Source organism: Citrus clementina, unplaced genomic scaffold (assembly GCF_000493195.1).
Source record: "Citrus clementina cultivar Clemenules unplaced genomic scaffold, Citrus_clementina_v1.0 scaffold_4, whole genome shotgun sequence".
Lineage (NCBI taxonomy): Eukaryota > Viridiplantae > Streptophyta > Magnoliopsida > Sapindales > Rutaceae > Citrus > Citrus x clementina.
Window position 1 is genome coordinate 6651580 of NW_006262274.1, and position 12432 is coordinate 6664011.

Consider the following 12432-nt stretch of genomic DNA (forward strand, 5'->3'; position numbering starts at 1 on the left):
AGTTGAGGTGAGGAACACATATGGTTTGTGGCTCCACTATCAATTATCCAAGTATCATCAAGAGAAGAACTAAGAGCAATACTTATAAAATTAATGAGGGAATCATTTCTACCTCGTTGTAGTATTGTAAGGATTTGATCATATTACTATTGTGTTATTACCACAGAAGATGCACTGGTTGGTTCTTTAAATTTAGAAGTGGAAGTGGCTGGTTGCTTAGATGACACAACACAACTACGTGGTTGAGAGCGAGGAGTTTGTGAGGAAACATTGTTAATATGCTCTGGATAACCATGAAATTGGTAACATTTTTCTATAGAATGACCTTCTTTACTACAGTGAGTGCAGCGAACCTTTGGACGATTTTTTTGTCCGCCTCTATGAGAGGATGCTTACCAATTTCCAGGTTTCCCAGGAGTTGGAAAGGAGTGATGTAGTTTAAAATTTTGACGATTATTGCCCTGAGACACAACTAGTGCATACCCTTTATTTGAGGTAGATGTCGAAACAGAGATTAGTCGTTGTCTCTCTTCTTGCAATAATAATGAATAAATTTTATTCATTTTTTGTAATGGCTCATTTAACAAAATTTGACTCCGAATGGCTAAGTAGCTATAATTGAGATCTTACAAAAATTGCATTCCACGATCTTGTTGTAATAAATGTTTCACTGTCTTAGCAGCTCTACATGAACAACTTGGAATGGTTATATATGATGCCAATTCATCCCATAAAATCTTTAAATGAGTATAATAAGTAGTGATGGAAAGATCTCTTTGTTTACAACATGAAATTGTCTTTTTTTACCTCATATATATTTGTGCTATTGGGTTGGGAAAAATGTTCCTCCAAGTCCATCCAAATTGCTTGTGTTGTGTCTAAATAGATGATGCTTGATGCAAGTTCTAGAACCATTGAACGAATATGCCATGAAGTAACCATGTCATTGGCTCAAACCGACTGTTCATGATTTGAAAAAGTGGAAGGAGGAGCTGGAATTGTCCTAACAACAAAACCCAATTTATTTTTTGCCCTCAATGCCATACATAGTGCCCTATACCAAGTGTTATAATTATCTCCATTGAGTGGAGGTGACATTGAGAAAGGATTAGGAATTGAAGTATCCATATTTGATGTATTACTAGTGGAATCAACCATGAAGAATAAAAAATGAAAGAAGTGAGGAAATACAATTTAGAGCATCTACTTTGATACCATATTAAAAAGCTAAAGGCAAGAAAAATAAGTTTTATTCATCAATTATCGTCTATTTTACAATAATATAAATATACAAGCTATCGTAACAATTATAAGAGAAAGTCAAAGGAAAATAAATGAAGGAATGTAATAGTTGTCTGCTGGGAGGAAAATAAATGAAGGAGGATAGTAGTTGTCTGTTAGGAGGAAAATAAATTAAGGAGGATAGCAGTTGTCTGGTGGGAGAAAAATAAATGAAGTAGGATAGTAGTTGTTTGGTGGGGTTGGTGGTAGTTATCATTATGTCTATTGCATTTCAAAAGTCATCATTGCATGTCATCATTGCATTTTTACATGTACTCCGTAATTATTATGCTTGCATGTCAATACTTGTTACACATACTTTTGAAAGGGTTTTTGGTAAGGTTGGGATTCTTTCATTTTATGATCTTGTACTACAAGTGTGATGATTAATAGTTAATAAATAAAATAGTTAAAAATGGTTATATCTTATCTATTTATTGCTGCCAAAAGACACATGATAAATAATTTTGAAAGTTCAAGAGAGCTCAAATTAGGAGAGAATCTTAATCCTTTTGGTAATACTTGATGATTGTTAAAAAACATGTACATGTTGACAAATTAGAAAATCAACACCCATATTTATGTACTTGTATATTTTAACACATACATGTAATATAAAAAAGAAGAAAAGAACTATTGTGACCATAGTATCATACAACTCACTGTTTTTAATAGGGATGATAATGGGGCGGGTTCAGGGCGCGGATCATGATCCCCGAACTCAAACCAAACTAAAAGCAATCCCCAAACTTGCCCAAATACCCAAAAATTTTATTTGGGAAAAGTTCGGGTATATCTCCGAAAATCTCCGAAGCGAAAATCTCCAAATGGGACGGGAATTAAAACAGGAATTCGATCCCCATTTATTAAACAATTTACACACACACACACACACACTCTTTTGGTTTATTAATTTATTTTAAATATCATAATTAAATTTATAAAGTAAGATCAAGATTCGATATACAGAACTCAAAAAGACGAGGGACGTTCAACATATGCAGGATCATTAAAAAATGTCCATTCAATGGCTTGATTGTTGGGATTAAGTATAAAATTTTATTGCTAAGGTGGTATCTTGATTTGGCCTAAAACTTTTTTAATAAAATTTTAGTTATCTAATTATACTATCACGTTTTGTCAAATTGTATAAAATAATTTGTATAAAGGCATAAATTCTATTGATTGATTCTTAACTTGGAAATCATGACTAAAAGAAATTAATTAAAAACGATGGAAGCATGTTAAAAAATATTTCTATTCATGTATGCCATTCAAATTACATTCACATGTTCCAAGAATCAAAATAAAAGATGAGCGAAATTAGGAATTTATATTTTAGTAATTTTATAAAATTAAATTAATTTGATTATATATTTAATATTTTCACTTTTGAAATAATGAAAAATCTTAAATTAATAATTTTTAATTTTTAAAATTTATTTAGGGTTGAGTTCAGTGACCCATAAAATTTCCGAACCCAAACCCAAAAATTTTTTGGGCGTCGAGCTCATTCCCCAAATAGACCTGATTTCATTTTCAAGCTTTACAGCTTTGAATTAGCAGGAGTCTCTGGGTCCAAGATCCTGCGGATATTGCTGCCACCCCTAAATTTTAAGATTAATCAACACTGAGATAAAAACAGCTTCACGGCGATAAAATTTTGGACCTTGGTGGGCATATCCTTCAAAGGAAAAGTCTGCTTTAAGGGGAACTCGAATAACATTTCATTCTTGGAATATTGGCTAACTTGCATCTTTTCAGTTTTCACGTGTAACCATAACAATAATTAAAAATTGTCCAGATAATTGGGCGCTCGCACTAACATGATTGTTACATTGTTATTTATTCACAATACGAATAACAAATTAAAGTTATATAGTCCCACTCCCACTTTTTTATAACATAAACGTTGGCTAAGTTGCATCTTTTCACATGTAAAATAAGATTAATTGAAAAGACTTCAGATATTTGGGCGCACTAACGTGATTAATTACATTATTATTTATTCACAATAAGAGTGATAAATCAAAGTCAAATAGTCCCACTCCCACTTTTTCTTTTTACACAAGTGTTGGCTGACTTGTATCTATTCACACGTAACCATAGTATTAATTAAAATAGTTCGGATAATCGGGTGCGCTAACGTGATTATAACATTATTATTTATTTGCAATTAGAATAACAAATTAAAGTTAGTCTCACTCCCACATTTTTTGACTCATGCAATATAATAAAATTCATTAACACGCGTGATTATTAAATTATTATTTTAAATTCCTACCGATTGCACTGTTAGAACTTAGAAGCGTAATCAGTGATAATATATATGGCAGTGGCCGGACTGCCTTCGGAGTACAGACCTCAAAACCAACTCCTATTGAGAGATAAAAGGCTTTTACCTATTCAAAACTTTTTTCCACCCAACATGTGCATAAGAGTGTGTTTTTCTTTTCTTCTTTTGCATTCTGTCCTTCTATTCTGCAATGGATTTCATGTCCCTGAATTCCTTGGGAATGAAACAGACCGAGTAGCCTTGCTTGAATTCAAGTCCAAGATCACTCATGACCCTCTTGATGTTTTAGCCTCGTGGAATGAATCCATCCACTTTTGCAAATGGCATGGTGTGACGTGTAGTCGTAGGCACCAACAGAGAGTCATAATCTTGAACTTGAAGTCCCTTAACCTTGCAGGCTCAATATCACCTCACATTGGAAATTTGAGCTTTCTCAAAGTTCTAAAACTCCAAAACAATGGCTTCACCCATGAAATTCCTTCAGAAATTGGTTGTTTGCGAAGATTACAAGTACTAGCTCTTCACAACAACTCAATTGGTGGGGGAATTCCTTCCAATATGTCCCGTTGCTCAAATCTTGTTGAAATCTACCTATCTCATAATCTTTTGGTGGGGAAAATTCCTTCAGAACTTAGCTCCTTGCCAAAGATTGAAGTTCTCCATTTAGATTCAAACAATCTAACAGGAAGTATACCTTCTTCTTTGGGAAACTTATCATGCATTCAGAAACTGTTCCTGGGTGATAATAAATTGGATGGGAGTATTCCAGATTCTGTTGGCTCGTTGAAGAATCTTGAGGAGCTGTCATTGGCTGAAAATAGGTTGTCTGGTACTCTACCTTCCTCAATCTTCAATATCTCCTCACTCGTAGCTTTCGATGTAGGAGTGAACAGAGTTCAAGGGGGTATTCCCTTGGACTTTGGTTTTACTCTCCCAAATCTCCTATTTTTAAGCCTTGGTTTCAACCAAATTACTGGAGTTATTCCATCTTCTATGTTCAATGCCTCGAAGTTGGAAGTATTTCAAGTCACGAGCAATAACCTAACTGGGGAAGTGCCTTCTTTGGAAAAGCTACAAAGGCTTACTGTGTTCAGAATTGCAACCAACAGTCTTGGAAGTGGGGGACACCATGATTTAAACTTCCTCTGTTCTTTGACTAATGCAACTAGTCTAAAGCATTTGGATATAAATAATAACAATTTTGGAGGGTTACTACCTGGATGCATTTGCAACTTATCAATAACTCTTGAAACGTTGATCCTTAACAGCAATAAAATATTTGGAAGCATTCCAGCTGGGATCGGAAAGTTTATCAACTTGCAGACTCTGCACATGTGGGACAACCAATTATCAGGTACCATCTCCCCTGCTATAGGAGAGCTCCAAAATCTAGTGACATTGGCTTTAAATGCAAACAGATTATCAGGAAACATTCCACCCTCTATCGGAAATTTGAAAAAGTTGTTACAATTATATTTGTTTGAGAATTTTCTTCAGGGTAGCATCCCTTCGAGCTTAGGCCAGTGTCAGAGTTTGACAACAATTAATCTTTCTTATAACAATCTTAGTGGCACCATACCTCCCCAATTGATGGATCTCACATCCTTATCAGTTGGTCTTGATTTGTCCAGAAACCAACTGGTTGGTTCCCTTCCTACTGAAGTTGGAAAACTGATAAATTTAGAAATATTATTTATTTCTAGGAATATGTTGGAAGGTGAGATACCTAGTACTCTTGGTAGTTGTATAAAATTGGAACAATTCAAACTGGGAGGCAACTTATTCCAAGGTCCTATTCCTTTATCTTTGAGTTCTTTACGGGGTCTTAGAGTCTTGGAATTGTCTCAAAACAATATTTCAGGTGAAATTCCTAAATTTTTGGTAGAATTACAATTGGTGCAGAATTTGAATCTGTCTTATAATGACCTTGAGGGTGTGATACCAACTGAAGGAGTTTTTAAGAATGCTAGTGCTATTTCAGTTTTTGGAAATAGTAAACTATGTGGTGGCATACCTGAATTTCAATTGCCAATATGTGGTTCAGAGAAATCTAAACATAAAAGATTGACCATTGCAGTGAAATTAGCAGCAGCTATTATTTCTGTGCTTGTAGGAATTCTTTTGTCTGTATCTTTTCTGTTTCTTTGTTGGGTAAGGAAAAGAAAAGATAAAAAAAAGCCAAATAGTTCGATAAATTCACTACGACATTTATCGTACCAAAACCTTTACAATGCTACTGATGGGTTCTCCTCAGCAAATCAGATTGGCATGGGCAGCTTTGGGTCTGTTTATAAAGGAATTCTTGATGAAGGTAAAACAATTATTGCTGTGAAAGTTCTTAATCTTCTTCATCATGGAGCTTCCAAGAGTTTCATAGCTGAATGTAGCGCATTGAGGAACATTAGGCATAGGAATCTTGTCAAGATACTTACTGTATGCTCAGGAGTAGATTATAAAGGTGATGACTTCCAAGGCCCTTGTGTATGAGTTCATGCATAATGGAAGCCTAGAGGAGTGGTTGCATCCTGTTAGTGGAGCAGATAAAACTGTCGAGGCACCAAAGCGTTTAAATTTTCTTCAAAGAATAAACATCGCCATTGATGTAGCTTGTGCATTAAAATATTTGCACCATGATTGTCAACCTGCAACTGCACATTGTGACCTAAAGCCCAGCAACGTTCTTCTTGATCATGAGATGACTGCACATGTAGCTGATTTTGGTTTAGCAAAACTCCTTCCACCCGCTCATTTGCAAACAAGCTCCATCGGTGTCAAAGGAACTATTGGTTATATTGCACCAGGTATTATCTTTTCTATTTATCATTCTATGACCTCTAAAGTAACACAAAAATTGGTTTCCTCCAATGATGCATGTGCTGTAACTTTACAAACAAACTTTTCTAACATTTTTACATTTGCCTTAATTTATTTTGTAAAACCTTATATTCTTTCATGTAATCTTTTCGAATAGCAGAGTATGGCCTAGGAAGTGAAGTGTCAATAAATGGAGATGTTTATAGTTATGGGATACTACTATTAGAATTGATGACAAGAAAAAGGCCATCAGATATCATGTTTGAGGGAAACATGAATCTACATAACTTTGCGAGAACTGTCTTACCTGATCATGTGATGGATATTGTGGATTCAACACTTCTAGCTGATGATGAAGATTTGACTATTACCAGCAATCAGAGGCAGAGGCAAGCAAGAATCAACAACATCATGGAATGTCTCATTTCTGTGGTAAGAATCGGAGTTGCTTGTTCAATGGAATCGCCGCAAGATCGAATGAACATGACCATTGTTGTCCACGAATTACAATCAATCAAGAGCATCCTTCTTGGACCCAAAACTGTGTCCAACAAGCAAAAAGGTAATCAAATGATACAGACCATCCTTCAGGTTTTACCGGTGAGGTAGATTTTTGTGTTATGCTAGTGCTTTATTTTTATGTTTTTACTTTTTTACTAATCTCTGGGCAAGACAGTTAAAAACTTCATCAAGGAGAAGAAATAAAATTTGATCGATCTTGGAGAAAGAAGATGGTCACGTGATCGGAAGAGAGTATTTTCTAGGCATTGCCGGATTTGAGTTTTACGTATTCAACCTGTCTCAAATAAAAGATTTCGGATTTTTATACTGATGTTTGTTGTATTTGATTTGTTTAAGAATGACTATGATCATCCAGCTTGCATGTGTTATCTTTTATAGTATAAAAAAATGGTAAAGCTCAAGGGTAGAAAAAGGATCATGTCTAGTTGGAGCTGTATTGAAATGAATATGGGCTATTATTTAGGAATATTTTGTTATAAGCACCTGGGATTAATGTTGATATAATGACTCGATCAACTTCACTGTCTTTCTAACTGTACTAGCAATACCCATATTGCTTGAGGTTCGATCATACGGTCCAAAATTAAAAGAAGTACGAGCTTGATGGCACTTAGAGTGGCCGATATATATATGAGCTTCCAAGAAGATAGTTAAAGTTTCCGCTAACTTATCTTGGATTTGTCATAACGTGGGCCAGAATTAAAATTGATATATTTGGTGATGAAGGAAGCTCATTTGTTCATGGGAAGAATCAGCATGTATAAACAATTTTACACAAACGATTCGCTCAATTACGAGAAACAATAAATCAGATGAATCAGCAAAAGAAGCAACAAATCAGAGAGCACACTGTATGAAGACTACAAGTACTAAGGGGCGCCCTTCCATCACCAACTCTGAAATATGTTTTAATAGAAATTGAGAAAAACATTTTAAACAAAGGTGTAATCAAAATAATTGGTGGGATCTCTTTTGTCGTAGATAACACTCTGTTACTTTATTTGTTGGGAAAATATGCTCTTTAAAAATATATGTGTTTATTTAATTGTAATAAATAATTTTTCTGATTAATAAAATAAATGAGGTATTTTATTCAAGTATCTTAATTTCATTAATATTTTGAGTAATTCTCATTTAATAATATTATATGTATTTATGTAATTCATGTGGATTCTCAGAAAACATAAATACAAGTTATCTTATGATTAATTAAATTAAGTTTGCGGTTGATAAATAAAGTTGGGTACTTTATTTAGCTATAGACTGTAATAAATTCATTGAATGATTTGTTTTAATCATGAACGAATTTATTTATGTAGTGCGACTACATTGAACATGATCACATATGATATTTAATTAACTTTGTAATAACTGTCAGACTTATTAAATCTCATAGGCATTGATTTTATTGTAATCTTAATCTTGAGTTAGTTATAATTTCATGATTGTAATTATTATTCCATTTGAGTTACCAATGAGCACGACACACTCTTGTAGTCAAGATTACCCGGTATCTTGGTGGGAGCAATTATGAGTATTAGAGTTATAAATTAACAATATAAAATTTGTACAACACATCTCTTGATGGGTTTTCGGCACTTGATCATAGAATTCTCTGGCCAGAGTGTGTCAACATATTTAGTATGTTGAAAATGATCATTAGAGAAAACCAATAAATATCAAGGAACAAGATGTAATTAAATTGATTGGACAATTGAAATATCAATTTAATTAATGATGTGGTACAAAGGATTGTGCAGTAAATAAATCAATGTGGCATGCAACGAATTATTATTTGAGAACACTATCCTGGATAACATACAATTATGGAGGTCAATTACAATATTTTAGTGGAGTAGATTTGAAATTAAATAATTGGACTATTTTAATTATAGCCCTAATTATTGTAGCCACTATTGTATGTACCCATATGATCCCCGAGTTAGATCATTTAATTAACTGCGCCACCACTGGATTAATAAGCAAGATAACTAGCTAGTTGGATTAAAAGCCCAAATATATTATTTAGTGGGAGACTTCATATAATGTGCTTGTGTTTAAGGGGTCCTATATTATTTTACAAGGTGGGCCTCTATGACAAGAAGAAGTATCGTTACTTTTGGTTTTATTATTTTTTAATTTAAATCAAATTTGATTTAATAGAATTAAAAAATATAAAAATATGGAGCCTAGGGTTTCCACTAGATAGAGATATAAAACGGCTTATTTTCTTCCAAAAGAAGCGAGAAGCCACATTATACAAATCAGAGAAAAAAAAATTTTCTCTCTAATTTTGAAAGAAAAAATTTTCTCGTGCTAGTTGCTTTTAGTGGTGATAAAGGTGCCCACACGTCAAGTGCAGATCAAACCTGAGTCATAACCTGAAAGATTATTGGTGACGGATTGTGATCTAACAGGCATGGTGGTGACAGATCATGATTTGGGAGTCTAGATTAACTCAGCGAAAAAGCCATATCGGATTGTCTAAGTATGATTTTTTAGATTACGAATTCCTATATATTATATGAGATCGGTCCTAAAAATTTTTATAAAAATTTAAAAAACTGATTTTTCTCCAACATTCTTCTCCATTTAGTACCAAGCAGAACTATCGAAAGTGCTTAAGGTTTGCTGTGCGTCATTGACAGAGCTGGAAGCTTGTGAGTTTGTGCTTTAATTTGATTTCTGAGTGATGCTATGTTTCTTGCTTGAATATTAGCATAATCATTTCCAGGCGTCTTTTCGGCAGGTTCCATTGTTTTGGAAAGCTGAAAAGTGAAAACTTGCTCAAGTTAAAAACAGAGAGCCATGAAGAATACTAACTAAAGAAGTATGAAACGCTTTTTCACAGCATAATATTTCATTCTTCACTATTAATGTTTATATACAAGGTGTGTCCAATTTTTTCATCAAATAATCTCAGTAAAACTTAAGAGCTGTAACTTTTTCATCAAATAAACTTGCTAAGTCACCTTCACAGGTGGAATGTTGAATGCCGGTGCTGCTGTTGAACTGGTTCTTTGAGTCAATTCATCGAACACTAATTCTAACGTTATCCTTGCGCGAGTTCATTTACATCAATTTTGTACATAAAGCTGTTTCGCAGCTTTGATGTTACTTCAACTGGAAATCAACAATAATCCAACTTTCAGTTTTTGGAATTCTTTTGGTGGAAAAAAATAGCACTAAATAATCTAAATAAATTTCACGAATCTGACAAGAAATTTGTGTATTCTAGTGTTAAAAAGTGTGAAAGGGTTAGCAAAAGGGAGGTGCCTGTGTAGCCAATTAGAATTTATGTCACTGATGTGTTAGATAACTCTTTCCTTGAGGCCCTTCTGAAAGGGATTTTTATTGTTTTTATTTTATTGATGACCGAGGAACTAATTTACGCAATTACCTCTCAAATTGTGTAAACTCTCCCCCACTTCAAAAAAACTAATTATGAAAACCACATATAATTTTTTACTATTTTAAGTAAAGAAGAAATTTGATAATTAACCACTTAAAATCTTCATTAATTGTTTAAATTTATGGCACAGAAGTATATGATTAGACAAATCATTTTATATTATAAGAATAAAGTTGTCAGTTAAATTATATTAAGAATAAAGTTATTTGAAGTCATTAAACTATAACCTCATTCTTATGTTAAAAATGGCCAAAAAAAAAAAATCATGTAAAGAAAAGGATATAATTATTAATTGTTAATTTTTTTTTACTTTAAAAATTAATGTGCAGTTTTTTAAAAATTATTATTATTTTTTGAAGTAGGGAGCATATACACAAATTGTATGGTAGAATTATCCCATCCTTCACACAAAAATGTCACTCATATCTCTCGTTTTGTATTAAAAGACTTATGGAGTTGTTTTTCTATTTATTTTATTTTTTGCTCAATATTTGACTGTTTACATATCATCCAAGCGGAATCGACTTGGCTGTTTTCTATTTAAAAGAAGAAAAAGAAACATAGAAATTTCATAAAGACCCAACTGTGAATAAAATTATTCACGGCCGGCACTTTATTTAAAAATGAAAAAAAAAATAAGTCAATGATCACATGAAAATACCAAATTACTTGGAAAATTTACAACAATAACCACAAAATTTAGGCTTTTTTCAACTTTAACCCCCCAACATTTTTTCTATCAACATTAGCCAAATCCTAAAATTGAGGATGAAATTACCCTCATCATTCTCACGTTTCTCTCAAGCCTAACTCCTCCCCCTCTCACCAAAATCTCATCACCGAAATTCCGTATACATCGTCGGCGGCGTAGATTGGCAGTGGAGGAAGTTGTCGGTGGTTGAAACAAGCTAAATCACCTTGAAAATCTTCGAAAATCTCCTAAATCAAAGACAAAAATTGGAAACCCTAGGTGAGTTATTGAAAACCCAACATTATTGTGTTTTGTTGTTGTTGTTGTTGTTGTTGTTGTGTTGTGTTGGTTGCATTGGTGATGGATTGAGTATTTGGGCTGTTGTTGGTGTTTAATGGTGGGTGAGATGCATGTGGGAAAGGGAAAGGAAGAGAAATGGAAGGGAAGTGAAAGAGAAGGGAAAGGGAAAGGGAAGGGAAGGCTGTGGTGTACGCGAAACGCTCACACGAGGCCTGGCCTGTCGCACGTGAAACGCGTGCGTGAGGCCTCGCCTGTCGCACGCGAAACGCGCGCATCTCACATGCGACAAGCGCGGCCTAGCGAGCGTGGGATGCGCCTGCCGCGCTCGTTTCGCGTGCGACAAGCCCATCCGCACGCATCTGGCTGAACTACCCCTATTCCCTGAAAAGAAAAACTCTACATGTACTGAAAACAGAACTCCTTCCACTCAATCACACTTATCCTGGCCTCCATCTCCTAAGAATAATAGCTTGAGTGCTACTCAACCTGGAATCCATATTACTCATTCATATTCATCTTCATTGGCATCAATGTCTGCACATAGTAAAACCTCTTCTGTAGTTAGTGAAACTGATGCCGAAAACCAAATATCAGATTTGGAAATGGAGTGCAAGAATAGGCGTAGAAAGGATGGAACAAGTACTTTGAAAGATGAGCAGTCTCTAGGCCAAAAGCTAAATTTTCGGAGAGGAAAGGTGGTTGAGCTTCACCCTGTGGATAGTACGCCAACAAGACTGAAATTTAAGAAAAGGGTGCTTGGTGACAAGTAAAGTCACAGCCTTTGGTCCGCTGAAGAGTGATTTTTTTTTCTCTTTTGCTGTTTTTTTTCTTTTTTCTCTTTCCATTTTCTATCTATCGATAATCTATGCCCTTTAGAAGAGGCAAATTTGTATCTGTCTGTACAAAAGAATCTGCAGAACGAGTTCAAATGTTGCAAAGTGATCAAGATTGATCGCTTCTTTACTAATAATATTTGAATAAACTTAATATTGTAGCTTTGTTCATTGAGAAAACTTGTATTATGAGTGTTCCTAAGTTGATTATAAGCCGACTGTATATCAACATCTCAAACTGTGAATTACATGGGGATATTTTAAATAAAGAATGAAGTTTGCT

At 34.2% G+C, this 12432-nt stretch overlaps 1 pseudogene; it reads left to right on the top strand.

Annotated features, from left to right (window-relative positions):
• Nucleotides 1–3610: 3610 nt before the first annotated feature.
• LOC18044977 lies at nucleotides 3611–7000 on the top strand (annotated as a pseudogene).
• The last annotated feature ends 5432 nt before the right edge of the window (nucleotides 7001–12432 follow it).